The 24,844-nt window shown below is 34.4% G+C and overlaps 1 protein-coding gene and 1 pseudogene across 5 annotated transcripts in view; one reads left to right on the top strand and one right to left on the bottom strand.

Annotated features, from left to right (window-relative positions):
* Cdk8 (cyclin dependent kinase 8) overlaps nt 1-24,844 on the bottom strand; it is a 107,286-nt gene that overhangs the window by 68,004 nt on the left and 14,438 nt on the right. The gene's annotated exons all lie outside the window — the stretch shown is intronic.
* On the top strand, nt 18,525-23,486 carry LOC113199606 (large ribosomal subunit protein uL30 pseudogene; annotated as a pseudogene).

Genomic DNA, 24,844 nt, shown 5'->3' with positions numbered 1-24,844 from the left:
GGCATTGTACTCAAAATCCTCCTGCCTCAGCCTCCCAAGCCATTGGGATTACAGGCATGCATCACCATACCTGGCTGGAATATCTTTTTCTACCTATTGACTTTCAATCTCTTTGTATCTCTAAAGCTAAAGTGAATCTCTTATAGACAGCGTATGGTGAGGTTATGTGCTTTTACTTATTTATCTTTGACACACAAATGTTCAGTTTTGTATTTTTTTAATGGTTGGTGTGAATCAATACAAATAAGTTTGCACACTGCATTGGACATGTCCTTTTAGTACATGAGAATATTATGAACATATAGTGTGAAACTAAAATTCATACTCGGTTTCTACTATTCTACCTCTCACTAAGCTCGTGTGCTTTTATCGATTCTACCAATCTTTGTCTTTTGAACAGCTTATGCCATTAAGATTCAAAGCATATCCAAAAAATTCTCCTTTTTACAGCTCCATACTCATTCTTTCAATTACTGGTATTACATAATTACATCTTTCTACATTTTTGCCCCAAAACATACACTAATAGTTCCTTTAAATGCAATAGTCTCTTGACCATGTAGAAAATGAAATGTTGACTTACAAACCAGTTACAATAATACTAGCTTTCAGATTAGTAATTTAAAAGCTGTATTAGTCTCTTTTATCATATAGAAGCCAAGAATTATGAAAATATTAGCTTTTATAATTTTTCATACATCTGCCTTTATTGAGATCTTTATTCCTTCATTTGGCTCTGAATTACTATCTTATGGCCCTGCATTAAAACTTACACAACTCCCTTATGCATTTTTTGCAGGACAGACCTAGTGGTAATAAAGTCCTTCAGCTTTTGTTGATTTGAAATGCCTTAATTTACCCTCACTTTTGAAGTAATTTTGCTGACTACAGAAGTCCTATACAAAGGTTGTTTTTCTTTTAGGATTTCTAACATATTGGCCTTCTGTCCTCCAACAATTTCTGGTGACAAATTTGTCTAAAATTTTATTGGTGGTTCCTTGTTATGTAACTAGTAACTCCCCTCTTGCTGATTTCAAGATTTTCTTCTTTGCCTTTCAAAATTTAAAGTGTAATATCTTGGTATAAATCTCTTTCATCTTACTTGGATTTTACTGAGCTTTATGTTTATATTCACGTCTTCCATCCAATTTGGGAAAATTTTACCCAATATTTCTTCAAATATTCTCCCCATTTCTCACTGTGGAACTCCTACACAGCATGTTTTACCCACATGTCCCTTAGGCTTCAAATCTTTTCATTTCTATTCCTCAGACTTCATGTTTCCCATTGCTTTATATTCAAATTCATTGATTATTTCTTTTGCCTGCTCATCTCTGTCTTTGAGACTATCTAGTGAATTTTTCATTTCAATTATTATACTTTTCAGCTCCAGACTTGCTTTTTGGTTCCTTTTTGCATTTTCTAACTCTTAATTGATATTTCCCTTTTGTTCACAGACCATTTTCCTGACTTCTCCCCAAATCTTCCTTTATTTCTTTCAGCATGTTTAATATGCTTGTTTAAAGTGTCTGTCTAGTATATTCCTGTATTGATTAGGGACAGAGATATGTTCTGACAACGTGTCACTAAGAATACATAGTCCTGTCAATGTCATAGTATTTACACAAACCTAGATGGTATAGCTTAATACACACCCAAGCAATATAGTATATACATCATCCTATATGCAGTCCATCATAGACCAAAAATGTCATCATAAACACCAGGACTGTAGCTCTGCCATCAGGTCTTTTTCAGGGACTGTATTTATTGATTTCTTTTTTTCATCTAAACGGGCCCCACTTTCCTGTTTCTTTACATGCCTGTTTATGTTGTTGTTGTTTGCTTGCTTGGGTTTTTTGTTTGTTTTGCTTCTGTTGCTGAAAACTGGAAATCTCAATCTAATAATGTAGTAACTAGAAATTAGATTTTCTCCTTTCCCAGAGATTGCTACTTTTTTGTTATTGTTTTTTGATGGTTATAGACTGTGTCTGCACCAAGAATAAATCTGAGTTGTAACCTCACAATTTTTCCTGTGCCTGCACCTTTCTCCTAGCATAAGAAGTCATTTTCTTGGGCTGGGGCATTTGCCTAGCATGTGTGAGACACTGGGTTCGATCCTCGGCACCACATAAAACTAAATAAATAAAATAAAGGTCCATCTACAACTTGGAAAAAAAAAAGGAACTCACTTTCTTTTTTCTCTGTATATTTAGTTGTCTTTTAATGTCTGCATCATCTTTTTCTCAAAAGGTAAAACAGAAAAAGGAAAATGCAGGTGGAAAAAAAAGTGTGCCAGCCCTTTGAATCTCCTGCAAGTCATTTTAGAAGACTAGGGGCTTGCAACAATGGCATGGTGACTGCCCGCTTCTTGCACCTCTTGATTAGAAGTAGCAATTAATGATCAGAAACAAAAATAAGCACACATATCCCCAGTAGTGGCAGGACAGGGCCCTTTTTCCCCACCTGGTTCACACAAGCCATGTGCAAGCTGATTCAAGTACATATGCATAGCTGCCTGACACAGTGCTGGGGATGGGAGATGGGCAGCCCCTACTGTGCTAAGAGAAAACTTGACCAACATTAACTGTGATTTACCACTCAAGCCTTTCTCTGGAAATTGCAAGCCTTCAACAGCTTTCAGGGTTCCAAAGTAGATTTCAAAGGACAAATTCTGCCAGTGCGATTCTAGCACTGATTCTAGAGACATAGATTCTTAGTGCTTCCTCTTCTGCCATCTTCCCAGAAGTTTCTTACAGTCCTTTGCATGGCAAATGTATTTTAATAATGACTTCATAACAATGTATTATTGTTATACATGAGAGAAAATGAAACTTTAGAGATCCAAAGTAACTTGCTCCATAGAGAATACTCAATCTATTGTGAATTGTGCTGCTATAAACATTGATGTGGCTGTGTCCCTGTAGTATGCTGATTTTAAGTCCTTTGGGAATAGACTGAGGAGAGGAATAGCTGGGTCAAATGGTGGTTCCAGTCCCAGATTTCCAATGATTGGATTAAAATGTGGTATGTATACACAATGGAATATTACACAGCAATAAAAGAGAATAAAATCATGGCATTTGCAGGTAAATGAATGGAGTTAGAGAAGATAATGCTAAGTGAAGTTAGCCAATCCCCAAAAAAACAAATGCCAAATGTTTTCTCTGATATAAGGAAGCTAATTCATAGTCGGGTAGGGATGGGAAACATAGGAGGAATACATGAACTCTAGATAGGGCAGAGGGGTGGGAGGGAAAGGGAGTGGGGTTAGCAAAGATGGTGGAATGTGATAGACATAATTATCCAAAGTACATGTATGAAGACACGAATTGGTGTCAACATACTTTATATACAACCAGAGATATGAAAGAGTGTGCTGTACATGTGTAATAAGAATTTTAATACAGTCTGCTGTCATTGTTTTTTCAAAAATAAAAAATAAAAATAAAAGTTAAAAAAGAGAGAGAATACACAATCTCTGCACTGTCAAGAAAATGTGACATCAGCATTTTTACAATTTGCTACCATTTAAAGTAAGTCATAGGCAGCTTTACAATGGGCATAAATGGATCATGTATGGAGGAACATCCATCCTTTAGCTACATGAGCTAATAGAAAAAAATATTCCCAGGAATGCATAAACTCTACATGGCCCTTGCCTTCAAGATGGTCACAAACAAGGCAGAACAAAATAAAAGTACAAATGAATGTCCCTCAAAGAGTAACCACCAATCTGACCTGAAATTCATGGATGAAAGATGAAAATGATAAAGGCAAAATAGCCAAGTAAATGGTTCTAAAAGAAAATGAGCTTGAGATGAAAACACATAAAGATGTCCAGTGGAAAAGTAAGAGAACTGAAGGCTATAGACTAAGACACAAATTGTAGACACAAGAGTAGTATCTGAAGTTATTAAAAAGGGGGAAGTTTCTAAGAAAATTTTCTAAATGAACAGAGTATTTAAGACCAATAAAGTAATATGCTCACATTCAGGAAAGACAAGAAGAATCAAAACAAGATAAACACAGAAGCACAAGAACACACAAGGAGAAGTAAAGCTTAGAGGAGTCAGTGACAAGTACTAGTTATACCAGGAATTGACATTTTTGATCAAATATTACTCCTGACTCTTTCTTTACAGAATGTTGATTTTTGTACAGATTTATCCATTTACCTAATTTAACTATGTGCCTCAGAAGAATATGACTTTCCCCAGCCCCACTGTGGGTCAGGATAGTCCAAAGGTGATATTAACTTATTTACCTGTCATTGGTTCAAGAATAGGCTACGAATTCTTATTCCAGTTAATGAATGACTCATGAGAAATAAGACTGCTGGGCGGGTTTCCTGGTAATAAAAGACAACCTCAAGAAGATAAAGACTCCACTCCCTGTGATAATCATTTGGCATTGATGAAGGAACCTGTCTAAGGATGAAGGTGATGCTGATAACAATATGTAAACAGAGGGAAAGAACTTGAACCCTTAATGACTATTATGGTTTGGATGTGAAGTGTCCCCCAAAAGCTCACGTGTGAGACAATGCAAAAAGGTTTGGAGGAGAAATGATTGGGTTGTAAGAGTCTTAACCTAATCAGTGAATTAATCTCTGATGGGATTAATTAAAGTGGGAGGGTGTGGCTGGGGAAGTGGGAATTGGGGAGTGGTTATGGGGTACATATTTTGTATCTAGCAAGAGAAGAACTATCTCTCTCCATGTCTCCTGATCCCCACAATGTGAGCTACTTCCCTCTGCCACCCTCTCCAGCCATGATGTTCAGCCTCACCTTGAGCTCTGAGGAATGAAGCCGGCCTTCTATGGGCTAAAACCTCTGAAACCATGAGACTTCAAATAAACTTTTCCTCCTCTATAGTTGTTCTGGTCAGATCCTTTCCTCAGAGGAGCAAAAAAGCTGACTAAAACAATGACATAACAAGATACTGTGCCTAGAGTTCTACAAATGAAAGACGCCTGAAGTCATGACTTAAAGGTTTTGTGATACTGAAATTTCCTTACAGTTTATATCATTTTTATACAGAGGGATTTTTTTTATTTCCAGCTAAATGCATTCTAATCAATCAATAAAATGAGAATTTAACAAATTTCCTATTTTATTTATGGAACAGAGGAAGGAGTGGTAAGAAAAAGGAATCTTTAAAAAACAACAAAATACATGGCAAGTTCACTGTCATTCATTCAACCATTTTATTGCACATGTACCATTTTTTCAATCATGTTACAGACGTTAAAAAGCTATAGTCTATATGACAATAGGTTTCTTAAGACAAAAAGGAGCTTGGTGCTTGACAGATTCAAAATCAAACAGAGGCATTTAAATAAGGAATGGTAAATCTGGAGGTATATAGGGAGGCAGACAAAGCACAAATCACCCAGTATATCATGTTAAAGATTTTGACTATTCATGAAGTGCAATATGATGCCAATAAAGAGACTTGATTGAAGTAACATTTTTAGAAGATCAGAGTTAGCAGCTTTTGGGACAAATAATTTTTTAAAAGGGAAGTATAACGTGGGAAACAAGTTTAAAACCTATGGCTCACCAATACTGTATAAATACACTCATGTAAGATACCACAGAAGTCAAATTCATCCACTAAAAGCAGATGATGGTGGCTGGAGACTAGAGATAAAGAGTAATGGTGAGATAGTATTTAAGAAGTTCATAGTTTCAGTTTTGCAAGATGAAGAAATTCTGAAGATGGATAGTGGTGATGGTTGCACATTACTAATTTACTTATTACCTACAGAACTTAAAAATGTTTAAGATGGTAAATGTTACATTAACTGTATGTTCTTATAATCAAAAGAAAACAAAACTTACAACTGTTTTTTTAGCTAATAGATGGTTAGTGGCTTGGTACAGATTAGTACCAGAGAAGATATCTATTTAAATAAAGAGATAATTCTCAAATTACATAAAGAGAAGTAGACATACTCAAATTGTATTTTGAACATAAGGGTGATAGGTCTTGCTGAAGGACTACACATTAGATATGTGAAGAGAAAGGTATCAGAGATAAATTTCCAAATTAACAACAAAAGCAACTAGGTGAACCTGTTACCACTAACTATAAAGAAAAATACTAAGAAAAATCAATTCAAATTTGAAAATGTTCAGTTCGAAAAACTTATAAAATACCAAAATGAAAGAGAGCAATTATATAAATGGGTACTAAACTCAGAACATGTGTCTGGACTTGCAATGTAAATCTGACAGTCTGCAGCACAGAAATGGTATTTGAAGCCTACAAGTGGGTGATATCAACTTAGGAAAGTATGGATAACACAAAAGAGAATCCAGAATCCAGGCTTTGGAGGATCTGATCTCAGGCTGAGTATGCCTTATCTATAACGCTTAAGACCAGAAGCATTTCAGATTTCTGATTCTTTCAGATTTTGGAATATCTGCATAGATTTTATCAGTGAGCATCAAATTGATACTCGAAAACTTGGATTTTGGAGCATTTCAGATTTTCAGATTAGGGAGGCTCAACATTTATTTAAAAAAAAAAAACCTCAAAATTTACATTCAGAGTAGAAGACAAGGAATTCCAACAGAAGAATGAGAAGGAAAAGCCACATGTACAAAATAAAAACTAGAAGTACAGTAATTCAGAAACTACATGGCTTCAGAAATGGAAAAGCCCTGTTAAAATACAAAACAATGAAAATAATATATATTTCCCTAATGACTATTATGTTCCTAGTACAGTTATAAGCACTGACTCATTTGTTTCCTACCACCCTCCAAGAGTTTCTTTCTTTATCCCTAAATAAAATGGTTAAGGGGAAGTTAAGTAACTTGCTCAAAGTCACATAGCTAGCAAGCCAGGAAGATTCCAGAACCTAAATTCTTAACTACTACATAATACTCTGTAAGTGTCCACTGTGTTTGGCAACACACAGAATGGTGACATTAGCAAGTACAGCTAAGTGGAATGGTGAAGACAGAAGTCAGATTAAAGAGGGCCGACAAGTAGATGGGAAGTGAAGAACTAGAGGTAATATGAAAGATAATAGTGGTAATTGGAAGGAGACTGCTCTATTAAACTTGCTACTAGAAGTAGTAGCACACTCAAATATCTTCTGGGATCAGACAGGTAATTGATACAGTGATAAAAACTTCAATATATTCACAATATGGTAGGTATTCTTATATATTGCTGGAATCAATATATGGATAAGAAAACTCATGGACAGAGAGGTCCATTACTTGGCCAAGGTCATGAAGTTAGCTGAGATTCAACTTGAGGGAAAAACTGGCTCCTGAGTATCCTCTACTAGTAGTTATCAGAGTCACAGAAGTACTGAACACTTGGATTAGGCTGACGTGATAAAATTACTGAACTTTACATTTTATTTTTCTTTAAATAGACATATCACTCTGATCTTGCTTCTGCTAATGTATCTCTTTGACTCATTTATCACCTTCTTCAATATTTTAGCACCCTTATGCTTATGTCGAGCACACCCAGAACATCAAAAGTAAACACTTCGTGAGCCAGCATACTTTCGGCTCATGGGCCATAATCAGCCTGTGGCTCATTTCTGTACTGCCCCAATGCTAACAATATGTATGTTAAAAATATTTTTAAAGAACTGCTAAAAACAAACAAATCATACAACAGAGACTATCCCACCAAGCCTAAGACATTTATTTACGTAGCCCTTTACAAAATAAGTTTGGTGATCCCTGCTATTCATCTATTCTCTAAAAGGGAAATAGTGTTTATGAACTATAACTATGCCCTAAATAGACTTAACAGAAAATACAGATTTAGTGTTGGTTGTTGATAGATCACATCTTTAAAATTAAACAAGGATATGCTTGAACAGATCTCAACTAGGTACTAGACTGTAATCTCTTGCTAGAGCCAAAATAAGCCCAAATGAATAAAGTGAATGCATTCACCAAAGCTACCCAGTTATTGACAGAGATAAAATGGCTAATGTATGTAAACTAAGAATAGATTTGTTTTTGGGCAATCCATAATATGGGGATGCTTTGAAAACAATGATGGTTTTTTAATTCCGTACTACTTCTTTCTAAAGAGACAGCTACTTCAGAGTTCATAAGAAAGCAAGAGAAACAAACAATCTGATGTGAAAATATGTCTGGGCTAATCATTATGGCAGACAGAATTCCTTTACTATGATCCCAGTCCTCATGGTAACCCAAAGACCAAATCTTTAAAGCAGTCCAAAGAAGATAACAGAGAATGTAAGCATTTAACACTTTTGCAAAAGGAGCATAGGCAGAAATGCTCTCAGGACAGTTTCTCTGTGGCATCAGTAGTACTAAAATGGAATCTGAAAAAAAAAAAATTTTGCAGAAAATTATATACTCTGGTAATAACAAATTGATGATTGATGTCTCACTATTTTGAACATTTTACTAAAATTGCTAAGAGTGGGTAGTCTATGTCTCATCTCTCACACCATAATCCTTGGTTAAGACAGTAAAGGCACACAGACAAGTCCAAACCTCAAAGTGTCTTTGAACACCACTTAGTGGTTTTTATACAACTATTCTACTGCTGTGAGTGTGGAACATATGCTAGTCAATGTCTGCTTATTCTTCAGTTAAACATAAGCCTTACCTTGTTAGAAATCTACAGCTCAAACTGTAGAAAAAAAAAAAAAACTTACTCAATATTGTGTTCCTAATCTGAGGAATTTCAACCTCTGAGAAACACCCATTTGCGAGAGTTGTTATTAGAAGCTTTGCAAAGCCCTTCCACCTACTCAGAAACTCAAGTACATATCACCTCCAGTCTTTAAGAAAGGAAGAAAATCAAACATTTCTGAGGCTACTATTATAGCAAAGGTATTAAAATAACATCTTGAATACCTAATAATATTGACACATCAAGTTTTATTACCTGATACCAGATTACTTTAGTAAATAAATGTCATGTTATAATACTCTTTGACAACCCCCATGTGGTTATTCTGCCCCAACAGATTATCGGGTAGCTCCTATAGATTAATATTAAATTTGTGGCATAGAACTGTCAGTTTTTCATCACTATGACAAAAAACATGACAAGAACAACTTCAAGAAGAAAATGTTTATTTGGGGCTTAGTTTTCAGAGGTTCAGGCCATCACCAACCAACTCCACCATTTTGGCCCAAGGTAAAGCAGAACTTCATGGCCTAAGGGCATGGCAAAGGAAACTTGCTCAGTTCATGACAGGTAGGAACTAGAGAGCAAGAGAGCATGAGGAGCCAGGGACAAGATTTAATCCCCAAAGGCACACCTTCACTGATTTACTTCCTCCAACTATGCCCCACCTGCCAAAAGTTAACATCCAGTAATCCATTCCAATTATTAATTGATCAAATGAGTTAATCCAAATTAGGTTACAGTTCTCATAATCATTTTTCCTCTGAACATTACTGCATTAATACATGAGACTTCTTTCCCACCCCCCTGGGTGGGGGAAGAGGATACCTCATATACAAACCACAACAAAAGTCTGTTGGCTACTACTTGCAAACTAATCAGGGATTTTCTATTTGAGTTAATTGATAACACCCTCCAGGATAATTCCTAATATCACTCAAAGCCCATTTTGGCCCATCAGTTTCCCTTCTTGGAAACAAATAGAGAATCTAATTTTCTAAGCACAAAAAGGAATTCTAAATTGCTTGCTTCTCATATCAAGCTTCCTGATCTCCAGCTTTACAAGCCCAGAAAGTAGAGAGAACTGTGTACACTACAGTTCAGAGAAAAGCATGGGACTAGATAATACCAACAAAGAACTTTCCTTCAAGAGGCTTATAAAATCAGACAGGCAGTAGTAGTTCACAAAAAAAGCTACTTTTAGATACAAGGGGGAAAATGTGTTTACAACCTTTCAATCCTCTCTGGTACCTTTACTACTATTAAAAAGATTTCAGAAGCAAGAAAAACAACCATATAATCAGGAAATTTTGCCTGTAACTCTATTTGATTTTGTGGGTTCTTTGCTTCATAGTAAAAATCTATTCGCTTGGCTTAATTTTGATACTTTTGACTCCTGACTTAGAAGTAGAATGCAGACTCTAATCAAAATTCTTTTCTTAGTATTCATCTGTGATGCAATGCTTGGTGTGTATTCAGAGTACTGAATGCTGCTACACAACTGTTGTCCAATAAAAAGGACCAAATAAATAACCACAAAAATAAACTTTGAGACTTACAAAGGTTAGAATGATCATTTCCCTCTTTCCTTTCCCTTGCTTCTTGTTATCTGATCGTGAATTTCATACAGTGATAAACAACTGGAGTTATCATTTTTTTCAGATGTTAATGCTTGGAGGAGGAAAAAGAGGAATCTGAGAATCAAAGCCAACTGCAAACACATACTATCTATATGAACATGTCTTTACTATTAACCACAATTCCAGTAATTCTTGCCCAGGAATATGAAGTTCCAAACAACCTTGTTTGATTCAGAAACATCTTCAAAATGTCTATCTGAGTAATAGACTCATCACTCTGTCCAGGGCAATAAGTCATTCACTAAGTTACTCTCCTTATTCTTAAGACTCAATTTAAAGCCCCTGCCTATTGTAATAATTCTGCCTTATCCCAATTAGAACTCTACAGTGAAAAGAGATATACTAAACCAAACCCCACAAGCCTCATAAATAAAGTCTCCTTTGCTTTCTACTCTGACACACTACTAAGATTCTGTTGTGATAGAAGAATCTGTCTTACTAAGCTTCTGTGCTTTACAAAGAAGATACTTTGATCATCTTTTTAGGAAGACTAAGGAAAAAGAAATACATTTATATAGACGATCCCCTAAAAGGGAGAGGGCGAGCATTCCCCACCTGAATTTTCTACAAGTAAGGATCCATCAAAATAGGCAGATTATTTGGTGTTTTATTTTTCAGTATTAATAAATGTTTTATATATATTTAAGGAAGCCTATAATGAAAAGAGCCCAAAATAGCTTAGAGGAAAACAGAAACAATGCCAGAGACAATGATCCAATAAGAGAACATTTAAAACAACTATATCACAAGCAAAGGATCTAAACAGACACCTCTCAAAAGAAGACATATGAATAACCAATAGGTAGATGAAAAATGTTCAATATCACTAATTCATCAGGGAAATGCAAATTAAAACAATGAGATATCATCTCACTCTAGTTAGAATACCTATTATCAAAAAGAAAAATTAACAAATGCTGATGAGAATACAGAAAGAGAAACTCCCAGATATTGTTAGTAAGAATCTAAATTAGTACAGCCATATGGAAAACAGCATTGGAAGTTCCTCAAAAATATCTGAAACAGAACTACCACATACCACAATAATTCCAATAAAAGGTATACATTCAAAGGAAATGAAATTAGCATGTCAAAAAGATAAAATGTACTTCCACATTCACTGAATACAAGGAATCAATGGAAGAATGGATAAAGAAAATATGGTACATACACATAATGGAATATTATTAAGCTGTTAAATTAACAATGAACAAATGAAATCCCATCATTTGCAATAACACAGATGAACATGGAAGACATGAAAAATAAGCCAGATGCAGAAAAATAAATGCCACATGATCTCACTCATATAGAGAATCCAAAAATGTTTTACTCATAGAGAACAGAATGGTTGCTACCAGGGGTTGAGGGGAAGAAGAGATGTTGTAGACAACAGAAATAAGTTCAATAGATCTACTGTACAACAAAGTGACTAACTAATCATGATGTTTGTATACTTGAAAATCAGAGTAAATTTAAATGTTCTCACCACAAAAGTCAGCTAATTAGTTTGACTTAGCCACTCTACATTGCATATATATTTTTTAAAATATCATGTTGCACAACATTAATATATATAATTTTGCTTGTTGTTTAAAAAAATTTAAATGATCATACACCATTAATATATATAATTTTGCTTGTTGTTTAAAAAAATTTAAATGATCAAACAGATGTTATTATATCCAAAATATGTAAACAAGACTACAAAAAAATTGAGTGGAGCCTGGCACAGTGGTACATCCCTATAATTCCAGCAACTCAGGAGGTTGAGACAAAAGGATCCCAAGTTCAAGCATCAGCAATTTATTGAGATCCTCATCAACTTAGCAAGACTCTGTCTCAAAAAATAAAAAGAACTAGGGATATAGCTAGGTGTTAAAAGTACTCCTAGCTCTATCCCCAGTAACAGCAACAAAAATACCTAGATGAAAAATAAATATCAATTAAAACAAATAAAAACCTAAATAAAATGACTGAAACAACTGAAAAAAATCTAGAAAATGATAACACAGAAAATGCAAAAACAGAAATTATCAAATAATAACTGGGCTTGGGACACAGCTCCATGGTAGAGCACTTATCTAGCATTCATGAAGCCCTGGATTATCCCTGCAACCTCCTGCTCAAAATCAAATAATAGGAACATTCCTAATTTCTAATTCAAAGTCCCTGTCCTACATCTCAGGATTCAGCATATTAAATGAAAATAGATACACAAATATACTTAATTGTGAAAGTTCAGGAAAACAAAAACTTAAAAAAATATATTTTTATATGCTTCAGTTATACCCAGAGATCAAGAATCTGAATGGTAAGAGTTTTCAATGACACTAAAGTTAGAAGACAAAGTAATATTTTCAAACTCTGGGGTTTTTAAAAGGAATTACAGCCTAAAATTCCATACTCATGGGGCTGGGGTTGTGGCTTAGCGGTATAGCTCTCGCCTAGCTCGTATGAGGTGGCCCTGGGTTCGATCCTCAGAACCACATAAAAATAAATTTAAAAAATAAGGTACAATACCTTTGTGTCCAACTACAACTAAAAATAAATAATTAAAAAATTCCATACTCAGCCAAAGAATCACTGCTAGTTTTCCCCCATATCACATCTATTCTTTTCCTCTTTCAGTAACAGAGCCCCTCCAAGTAAAGCTAAACACACAACAACCTAACTAAATAAGAGCTGTCCTCAATGTCTATGGAGAATTAGTATGAGAACCCCACAGATACAAGATGCTCAAGTTCCTTAAAAAAATTTCCTTGGTATTTCCACAAAGCCTATGCACATCCTGCTATCTATCTTAAATCATATAAATACTACCTATATAGTTGTTATATTGTGTTATTTGGGGAAGGACAAGGAAAAAAAAGCCTGTACATGTTATATAGACACAATAATTTTCAATCTGTGCATTTGGGTGAATCCACAGATGCAGAACCCACTGATATGAAGGGCCAACTGTACTACATCTTCCTGCTTCCCTTGTCACTCTTTATACTATATGGCTACTGGACAAACTTTTGGCCAATGAGATATCAGCAAAAATCACATGAGCAGCTTTTAGTTCATGCCTTTAGAACAAATCTACATGCCCTCCAGTTCCACTTTTTCTTTTTCCCTCACTTGAATACGACATCTTTGAACATATAAACAACCCCAAAGCAGTTTTTTAAATATTTTTTAGTTGTAGTTGACACAATACCTTTATTTTATTTTATTTGTTTGTTTATTTATTTATTTATGTATGGTGCTAAGGATGGAACCCAGGGCCTCACAGATGGATGCTAGGTAAGTGCTCTACTGCTGAGCCACAACCCCGCCCCACCCTCCAGCAATTCTTAAGGTAATGTGCACATTACCTTAAGTCCTGTTAAAGTGCAGAATCTGGTTCAATAGATCTGACTGGGACTAAATTCTGCATTTCTAACAAGTTTCCAAGTGATACTGTTGTATTTCTGAGAATCAAACTTTGAATACCAAGGCCCAGGAATAGAGAATGGCACCTGGGTCCCTAATAACTCCAGGAACAAATCCAGTCTAACTACCCTTAATTGCTCATCAGCTTAAGTCATAAAAGAAAAAAATGCCTTCATCGTTTCAGTCACACATACACTCAAACACACAACACAGCTTTTAAAACAGATTTTGTAAAATACATAGGATAACTATCCTTTCATAAAACTTTTCCAAATATACCCAATTTTCTCTCTTGCTTCTTTCCCCCTATTTGTCACTGTTGATATAAACCATATGAACATAATGTATGAATCTGTGAATCTAACTAATATAAAGTTGTAAACTAACACAAAGTTTAATAGCAACATTTCCTGGACAGACAATATACCATCCAGTTACTTCCTCTCAGAAATCTACTCAAGAAAGAGCCCTAGAAAAATAAGAGTAAACCCAAGAAAATTATGAGGATTCAGAAATTGAACTCCAACACAGAAAAAATCCTGTGAATACTCAGGATATTATGAAGATCTAAGACAATTCATGAGGATGGGGGAGAAAACTGTACATATTGCTATGGGGCAAAGTGTACACCAAAACCAAATTCTTTATATTCTATTTTTGGAAACCAACAGATGACTCTAAAAGTTAAAAACAAAAGAAACAGGAGGAGGGGCTGGGGTCGTGGCTCAGCGGTAGAGCGCTTGCCTAGCACATGAAAGGCACTGGGTTCCATCCTCAGCACCACATAAAAATAAATAAATTAAATAAAGGTATTGTATTCAACTACAACTGAAACAAATATTTTGAGAGAGAGAGAGAGAAAAACAGGAGAAATGATATCATGTTATGCTGAAACTGTGAAGAAAAACACATTCAAAACTTGAAAGTTCTTGCCTCTTATTCAAAGATGAAGGCCAAAGGTGCTGTTGTTGGTTTTTTTTATTTTGGCGGGGCAATACTGGGGATTGACTCCTCAGGCACCCACAGCCCTTTTTTATTTTTTAAGACATGCTCTCACTAAATGCCCAGACTGGTCTCCATCTTGCGATCCTCTTGCCTCAGCCTCCCAAGTAGCTAGGTTTACTTGTGCACCATCACACCCAGCTGTTGTAAACTTTATCATACAATATTACTTTTTAAATTTGAGCATAATTTATTTCTATTTTTAAAAATTTGGGGCAGTTTACTTCATTGTTGCTATTCCAATTCACTCATATGGCTCCTAATTTTGGAATTCTATTAAGACACCAGCACAACTACAACCTTTTCTCTATGTGGGTGTGCTACATAAATGAACAAATTATTTTAATCATCTTTCAGGACTTAGCATAGTAGTTTCAAGATTTCTTTTGTTTTGCCATGCATTGTAAAGAATTTGGATATATAGTAATTATGGTGATGTGTGAAATGAATCTTGACCTCTTAACACAATATGCAAAAATCAATCCCAAATGAGTGCTAATTCTAAATGTGAAAAAACAACTTTGATGTAGACAATAGTTTTTTTAAACAGGACACAAAAAAACTGCTGCTTATAGAAAAAGTAATAAATTAGAGTGTATTAAAACTAAGAACCTCTGCTCACCAAGACACTGTTACAAGGGTAAAAATACAACCCATAGAATGATAGAAAATATTTGCAGTACAGAAAAGAGTGTGTATATATTCAACAAAGAACAGGAATTCTTATATATCAATAAGAAAAAAGTAGACAACTTGTAGAAAATCAGGCAAAACACTTGCACAGGTATTTCACAAAAGATATGGAAATGGTCATTAATTATACAAAGGGGGTGCTTGGTATTCATTAGTTATCAGTGAAAGAAAACTTAAAACACATTGTGGTAGTACTCCATACTACCAGAATGATTTTTTTTTTTAAAGAGAGAATGAGAGAGGAGAGAGAGAGAGAGAGAATTTTTAATATTTATTTTTTAGTTCTCGGCGGACACAACATCTTTGTTGGTATGTGGTGCTGAGGATCGAACCTGGGCCGCACGTATGCCAGGCAAGCGACTACGGCTTGAGCCACATCCCCAGCCCCAGAATGATTTAAATTATAGACAGGCGATACCGAACTCCCCTACAGGTAGTCACTTTTGAACTATTTACTGTTTTGAAACCTGAGACCTGAACCTGTTGCCAGTGCCTCCATCTCATTATTTCCAAACCTTTTATCAAGTCAGGTTTCCAAGAGAAGGCTAAGGCTCAGGTTTTAATGATATTATGACAATCCAAGTAGCAATGGGTCAAATGTTTATAAGATTAAATACAGACGCACACAAGGCTACTTCTAGTGCTATTTCAGTTATGATATAGGTTTAAATGAATATTTGAGAGCTTATTTAAGGTACTGAGTCACCATTTATAAAACAACTCGTTTAAAATTTTTAATTATTTAATAAACTATCATGTACAGCCATGAGATTATTATGTAATCATTAAAAATCACACTTTCAAAAAAATATTCAAAAATATTCAAATCTAATGAAAAACTGTAGGATGTATAAAGACCTATATACTTTTCACTTATGCTAAATTAACATTTGACATCATTTTATATATACATAAAATTTTTTCAGAAACATTTAAAAGCATCATGCTACTTCAATCCTAATATTTCAGCATACATCAACATTTTCCTACATAAGCAAATATCATTTACATACCCCTCAAAAACAGCATTCTTATAAATTCATTTAATGTGTAACTCAAGCAAAAATTACCCCAAGTGTTCCCCAAGTGTCTTTTATGTTGGTTTTTGTTAAAGTCAGGACCCATGCACTGAATTTGGTTGAATCTCCTTAGCCTTATGTATTTTTAAAAAATTAAACCCTTCACTGCCACCACCATAAAGCTTCTCATGATATTTTCTTAAAGAGACTAACCAATTGATCTTACAGAACATAGGCAATCTTGTGGAACAGCACACGTTACTGATTTGTCTCATTATTCCTTCATGGTTAGATTGAAGGTAAACAATTTATCAAGAATACTACACCAGTATAGGGCACAGTGGTACACTACTGTAATCCCAGTGACTTTGGAGGCTGAGGCTGGAGGATCTCAGGTTCAAAGCCAGCCTAGGCAGCTTAGTGAGACCCTGTATGAAAATAAAATAAAAGGGGCTTGGAATGTAGTTCAGTGGTAGAGAATCCAGAGTTCAAGAGCCAGTACCACTTAAATAAAAATAGCTAAAACTAGTGATTTTATTTTTTTCCTAATGAATCACATCAAAAGGCAAAAATGATGGAGTAACCCACTAATTGTGAGCCTGAGATTGGTTACTTTAAGCTGGTGACTGCCATTATCTCTCCAGTATAAAGGTACATTTTCTAGCTTACAATTAGTAAATAATTCATGAGGTAATACTTTTATTTCTCAAACTTTTCACCAGTGGCTTTATTATCTACTGATGATTCTTGCCTGTATCAGTTATTAAACTGGGAATTACAAACTGTTTCTCTGATTCTCATTTCTTCTATATTTATCAACTAACATTCTTCTGTAAAGAATTCCCCCTTGGCCCTTTTACTATTAATATGCATTCATAGACTATTTAAATGACATAATAATACACCCTTTTTTGATACTCAAATTGTCCCAAATATGGCCAATAAAAACCTCTTCAAGTGAAATAACATCTGTGAAGAAGTCACTAGAGTATAAGCAAAATATAAAGCCTAAATAATTCATTGGACATAACAATATAAGACGGTTCAGTAAGACTACCCCACACAGCTTCCTAGACTTTCAAGTCTTACCCTTTCTCTCAGTTAATGACACTGCCACTGTCCACTCATCCCACCCTAGTCCCTGCCCCAATACTAGGGATTGACAATAGGGCACTATACCACTGAGTTACATTTCTAGTCCCTTTTGAGACAGGGCCACTCTCCATTGCTGAGGCAGGCTTCAAATTTGTGATCATCTTGCCTCAACTTCCCCAGTTGCTGGGATTATAGGCAATCACCACAGTACCCATCTTGACTCAGTTATTCAAGACAGAAATCTGGGATTAATTTTTAACACCACCCTAGTCCTCACTACTAGTTGCAGAAAGGTAGAGTCATCAGAGAATCGGGAAACTATTATTTTCTACCTCAAACTCTTGTATTCTGTCTATACATCTTTCATTTACATTAAAACTTTAACATATTGTTTAAAATATATAAAGCAAGCCTGTGGTTCATCAACTTTGAAAGGCAAAACAACTATCTCCATAACTGGCGTAAGTTCTTGTACTCTTTCTAGATTTATAGCCCATTCAAGCCAATGTTCTCTAACAGATAATTGTTCCTTATGTTTTATTATAAAATCTCAGAACGGGTAGGACCATACAAGTCATCTAGTTCCAACATCCATCCAATACTTGAATTTCTTCTATAACAACATAAATTTGTCAATTTAGACATGCCGAAACCATTTGTAGAAAGAGCAAAATCTCTGCTTTCCATTCCATGTTTGGACAACTTTGTTACAAAGTTCCTCCTTATGTTATCCTGCCAAACAAAGTGTGCTCTCTTTCGCTTCCAGTCATTAGTTGGGTCTGTGTCTTGGGTCACAAAACAGTTTTTTCCTCTTCCACTTAATAGCAAATACTTGAAATAGTACCCATATAGAAAAACATGCTTATGTTCCTTGATTTAAACCTCAGAAGACTAAAGATAAAAACCTTAAAAAGTACTTATTTCCATTTAGAAGTTAATTATGAACATATCTAACTATTCATTTATGGTTATGGTTTGGATCTAAAATGTCCTCTAAAGAGTCATGTCCCTCAAAGATTCAGGTTTGATCTCCAAAGCATCAAATTTCAGAGGTAGGGCTTTTGGAAGTGATTATATCATGAGGACTCTGACCTCAATGATTAATCCACTGAAGCTAAATGAACAACTAGGAGGTGGTGGAAACTACAGGGAGACAAGACAGAGGAAGTAGGTCACTGGGGCATGTCCCTGGAGACTATATCTAGTCCCTAACATCTTCTTGCTCTCCTTCTTGGCTACCCTGAGTTGAGCAGCTTTCCTCCACCATACTCTTCCACTATGATGTTCTGCTTCACATCAGTCCCAGAGCAAAGGAGCCACTCAAGCATGGACCTAAACCTCTGAAACTGTGAGCCAAAATAGACTAGACTTTTCTTTCTTTAAGTCATTTATGTCGGGTATTTGGTCCAGTGAAGAAAACTACCATACTCATGAATACACCTAAATTTTTATGGAAGTAAATTAAATTTTCAGCTTTAAAACAAAATATTGTAGGACTTCTACCATAACATCCTATTTCAAGACAGGGAAAGAAGAAGCAATGGCTCACCAGGATGAGATTTTAAAAAATAAAAATAATAAAATCACCTATATGAGTACAGTTTTCTATACTTCAAATTCCATTTCATTAATTCCCAAGGTGAAAAGCCCAAACCTTCTTAATTTATATACTTTGGTACCTTCCCCTGAAGCATTTTGTTTGCCTTTCTCCAAATCTGTTCTAGTTCTTATTTTCATATAATGTAATAATATTTGTCAAAAGTAAAAAAGTACTATGATTTTTGTACGTTTGTAAGGATTCCATTTTCTAAATTTTCAACCAATATCAAATAAGCAAGTTTACTGACTCAGACTTAAAAACCTCACTAAGTTAGAGTAATAATATCAAGTCTCAATATTTGAAATGCACCATCTGGCTATTTGTAATCAGCAAATATTTACAGTACTAACTACTCACCTTGTACTAGCAAATATATGCAAGTCTCCCAAAGCATAAGTTTTTATAACAAAATGTGGATATAACATCACCAATTAATCAGAAAAAAATGAACGCATGAAAGCATTATTATAACAATGCTGAGTGGAATCAGCATAACCTAAATAGGAAAAATAATAGTTGCATGTAGAAAATAGGCACATGTTGCTGCATTATTTGACTGTATGAGTGTTCTGGAACAGAAATGTTTTGTTTACTCAAGCATTCTTTTATTCTTTTGTTTACTGCTGGCAGTTGTGAATAGTTGTGCAAGCAAAACTTCATGGTCAAGAACAAAAATTCTACAGAGGCTCAGGACCTTTAGAGTGTATGAACAAAAGGGTAAAGACAGAAATATTTTGGTTTGTTTTTGTTAATTTTGGTCAACAGATTAACTATTTTAGATACAGCTATAAAAATACCTATAATATTACAAGTCCTACAAAAACTCTCCTGTCCCTTTTCCTCAACTAAATTGCTGTTTCTGTAAGAGATTTATCATAGTAAATTTTCTGAAAATACACTCATGAAATTATAGCAGAAAAAAAACATAGGCTGTCATTGCAAACAAAAATATTTATGAATGTTTATCATCTGCTAATAAATAAATTGTGCTTGAAAAAATATAAATCAGAGAATTGGTACTGAAGAAATAGTTATCACAAATGTCTCAATAAGCAAGATTAATTTAATAAGTCTATGTAACTTACATGGTTTTATGACAGCTTGAAAACTTGTTTTACATGTATTATCTTGAGATATTAAATCAAAAGAACTGTGGTATGATTCATTTTACAGATTAGAAATCTGATGTTCTCAGATTAAATGAATTACTCAAACTCAAAAGGTGGAACATCATATGTGTCAATCCTAAATCTAATAATATTAATTGAGTAAAAGTTAATAAGAACCAGATGCAATGGTGCACACCTGTAATCCCAGTGATGGGCTGAGGCAAGAGGATCACAAGTTTTAAGGCTAGCCTCAGCAATTTAGCGAGGCTCTGAGCAACTCAGAGCCCTTGGGTTCAATCTTAGGTACCAAGGGGGGAAAAAAAAAGTTAGTAAGAGCTTTTACCTAACAGAGAAAATTAAAACATTCTCTTTTAAAAATCAAAAGACTAAAATATCTCCAATACTGTCAGTAAAAAAATCTAAGTAATTTTTAAAACCATTAAAAAGTTACTGCCAATGCAATAATACTAGCTTTTCTAGAGTTGGAGTACTAGAAGGGAATCAACAATAAAACTATTAATATTGCTGATGATATGTATACCAACCTAGAAAATCCAGGACAGTGACCTTAGAAAAGAAATAAAGATTTTAAACTAAGTAGACAGCAGAAAACTTACAAATATTGATTATGGTGAGTTAACAGGATTTATTAAATTATCTCTACTAGTTAAATGCAAATATATAGTTATCGGATTTAGAAATGAAATATAGGATGCCCAGATAAACCTGCAATTCAGATTTAAAAACTTTCTGTATGTCCCAAATAATGCATGAGACTTACTGAAGTGTAAACCTGTGAAGAAAACTACTGAAATAAATAAAATATCTTGTAATAAACAATACGCAGGGCCAACATGAAGAACACTACAAGGTCTTTATCAATATTCTTAAAAACCGAACAAACTGAAAAACAATCATGAGTAGGGAAAGTAATTAGACTTAACACAATTTAATCAAATCTCAAAATATTTTTTATAACTTGAGTTGTTGATTTTAAAGTTTATATGAAATAAGTGGGCAAAAAAACCTATTAAAAAAAAAAAGACTAATTTAGAGGAATTAGTCTTACCAGACATTATAAATCTATAAGACTTACAACATGAGAATAACACAAGAACATCAATAGATCAAAGTCCAGAATAAACACCAAAGTATATATGAATACTAAGAGTGACTTTAAAAAGTAAAATTTCAAATCAATTGTGAAAGTTATTCAGTAACATTTAAATGATTTGAAAAGCTAAAATCAGAACACCACCTAATATATCAAATAAATTTAAGACTAAATAAAAATTAAATTGCAAATATTTTTGAAACCTATAAAAATGTTAGAAGGAAATGTAAATAAAAGGCATACAATAGGCAAAAGCAAAAAGCAATAAAAGAATGATAGATTTCATTTAAATATACATTTGAATATATAAAAATAGACATAGAAAACTAGAAATACAAAAATAAAGAGTTAATATAACAAACCACTTCACAAAAATTAATTTTTAAGATTACAGGGCAAAATGATTGGACAATTCACTAAAGAAATTAAATAACAAAATTATAAATTAAAAAGTAATGAAGGAAATATAAATAAAACCCTAATTATTATCAAATTTGCAAAGATTAAAGAAAACAATAACAAAAAAGCTGATCATGGAAGAGGCAAACATTATTCCTGTTCATTACAAATAAATTCAAACTTTCTGGACTTCTGCATTTAAAAACGGATGCCATAAATTCACTTCTAAGAATTTTTCATAGGGCTAAAATAATTATTGCCTACAAAGATATAGAAACAAAAAATGGAACTGTGGCAAATATTAAAAAAAAAAAAAAGTTCAAAAGGGCCAAGTGTGGTGGTACAGACCTATAATCCCAGCTACTCAGAAGGCTGAGACAAGGATTCAAGGCCAGTCTAGGCAACACCGGTAACCCTGACTTGAGATAAAACTGATATTTTTAAAAGGGCAGGGATGTAGCTCAGTAATAGAGAACTTGCCTAGCATGCACAAGGCAATGGGTTCAACCTCCAGTGGGGGGGCGGGGGGAGTGATCTTAAACACAGTAAATACAAACATTAAAATTTAACAGCAACAGTTTTTCAGGCTGGAACCATGAAACATTCAAAAAAAAGCAGAGCTGAAGATAAAGTGCCTGAGAAAGAAGTTTGCCCAAGAGATGCCTGGAAGGCAACGAGAAAGCTTATCTATGAAAAAAAAGCCAGTGCCTCGACAGAGTAATTTTTCCTGTTCAGGATAGGATAAGCCTCCTGAGAAAATAGTCTGAAATAATTAGTGAAGAAATAAAAGACAGTCAAAGAATAGGTTTTAAAAGCAGAGCCCCTGATAGGTCCAGCCCACACAAGTTCGGGAGCTGAACAATTAGAAAATGACTCTGGTGGATTTATTTAAGGAGGTACATCAAAGGCAGGGTAAGGTTTCAGGGGTAGAGTCTTGCTTCATGATGTCTTGCAGTCAAAAGGTCGATTTACATCTTGGCAGGATACACCCATCTCTGAGGCTATGTGGATACAGCAAAAAAGTCACCCAATCTCCAGAGCTGTGCAGGACCTTTTTGAGCAGAGCTGAGGCGGAGTTCACACATAATGGGTGCTCTTAATAGCAGGACTGCCACTACAGTTTCCAAATACCAGATTTACCCCCTCAGTGGATCCAATGCTGAAAAGGTCCTTAGTCCATGGATGGCTCTCGACAAATGAACCAAACGGAGATTCAAATGGCTATGATGGCAAGAAAAGCTAACAACTTCTATGTACCTGCAGAACCCAAATGCGAATTTGTCATTAGGATCAGAGGCATCAGTGGTGTGAGCCCAAAGGTTCATAAGGTATTATAACTTCTTCATCTTCACCAGATCTTCAATAGCACCTTCTTAAGTTCAACAAGGTTTCAATTAACATGCTGATTATGGAACCATATATTGCATGGGAGTACCCAAACCTGAAGTCAGTGAATGAACTAATGTACAAGCATGGTATGGCAAAATCAATAAGAAACTAATTGCCTTGAAAGATAATATTTTGATTATTCAATCTCTTGGCAAATATGGCATCATCTGCATGGAAGATCAGATTCATGAGATCTATACTGTTGGAAAATGCTTCAAAGAAGCAAATAACAACCTGTGGCCCTTCAGATTCTCTAAGAGGTGGAATGAAGGAAAAAACCACCCATTTTATAAAGGTGGAGATGCTGGCAACAGGGAAGACCAGATCAACTGGCTTATTAGAAGGATGAACTAAGGCATCTATCACGGTACTTTTGTAATCTGGTCAGTTAATAAAACAGTTCTTGTTCTTAATGTTAAAAAAAAAATAAGATTAGGAAGATAGTTAATGATGACACGGAATATATACATAATCTATTACTGAAGGAATGAAGCCGGTTTCAAAACAATAAAAAAAAATCCTGTGGAAAACAATTTGGTAATTACGAAAAAAAACGTTAAACACAGAGTTATCATATTGTTCAGCAATTCCACTCCTAAATATATTGAATAACTGGGAACTATAAGCAGGGACTCAGATTCTATACCAATGTTCACAGTAGCCTCATTCCCAAAAACCAAAAAGTAAAAACAATCCAAATATTCATCAATTAATACTGAATGAATACACAAAACATGATACATACTGCAACATGGACAAAACAGGATAAATACTACAACACAAGTGAGCCTTGAAAATATTTAAAAGAAGTTAGCCACAAAAGACCACATACTGTTTGATTTACATGAAATGTCTGAAAGAGTAAAATCCAGAAATAGAAAGTAGCTTAGTGGTTGTCTAGGCCTGGGATTGGAGGAAATGGGGAGTGACTGCTAATGCTTTCAAGATTTCTTTTAGAACAAAAATACTATAAAATTAGTCTGTAATAATAAATACAAAACCCTATGAATATACTAAAAGCACTAAATGGTAAACTTTAGGTAAATTATGTCACATATGAATTATATCTCAATGAAGTTATAATAGAAACTTAAAGAATTCTAAAATTATAAATTCTTGGGAGATATTATTAACATTTTCTTCATGAAAATGTTGTGATTTAATTTCCCTGCTTTGTATACTGCAACTAAATCAAAACTACTCTTAAACAAGTCATAGTAATATCTTACATTCCAAAATGTCAAGAATAATTATAGTACCGAATTCAATACAGAGAAATATAATTGTATTACATTCTAATGTGAAAATCAACAACATACTTAAATTCAGTGAGTCCTGTTACAGAAATGTAGCAAAGACACTGCATGATCAAAAAATTATTTCAGGAGCCAGGTACAGTGGCACACATCTATAACTCTAGTCACTAGGAGGGCTAAGGCAGGAGGATCACAAGTTTCAGGCCTGCCTTAGCAACTCAGTGAATCCCTATCTTAAAATAAAAAAAAAATCTGGGGATGTAGCTCAGTGATAAAGTGCCCCTGGGTACAATCACCAGTTTAAAAAAAAAAAATACAATTTAAAAAGTGGTTCACTCAGTATTTTTGATTACATTAAAAATTTCAAATACTTGAGACCATCAGGCTGAATTGCTTTTTAGAATTGAATGGTCCCAATCAACAAAACAAAACAAAATAAAAAAGCAAAACAACAAC

The sequence above is a fragment of the Urocitellus parryii genome, chromosome 2 (assembly GCF_045843805.1).
Source record: "Urocitellus parryii isolate mUroPar1 chromosome 2, mUroPar1.hap1, whole genome shotgun sequence".
In the NCBI taxonomy this organism is placed as follows: Eukaryota; Metazoa; Chordata; class Mammalia; order Rodentia; family Sciuridae; genus Urocitellus; species Urocitellus parryii.
Note: the sequence above shows the minus strand (reverse complement) of the source record. Positions and strands in the feature narration are given on the sequence as shown.